Genomic DNA, 245 nt, shown 5'->3' on the forward strand with positions numbered 1-245 from the left:
GGACGAGTACGCGGCGTGCCGGCGTCAGTGAAGCCGTCTGGTTGCGATCGGGTCGGTGGGAGCGGCCCTCTCCGCTCCCCCAACGGCACGGTAGTCAAAGCCGGCCGGGGCTGTGTCGCCCTCAGGGGTAAGGTGTTGCACACGGGTCTTCCCCCCCTGACAGGGAAGCCGGTGCTCGGTTCCGCTCTTTGTATTTCGGTGCAACAAACGGGTACCAACAGAATTGACGGCGGGGCAGGCACGCA

Source organism: Mustelus asterias, unplaced genomic scaffold (genome assembly GCF_964213995.1).
Source record: "Mustelus asterias unplaced genomic scaffold, sMusAst1.hap1.1 HAP1_SCAFFOLD_425, whole genome shotgun sequence".
Classification (NCBI taxonomy): Eukaryota; Metazoa; Chordata; class Chondrichthyes; order Carcharhiniformes; family Triakidae; genus Mustelus; species Mustelus asterias.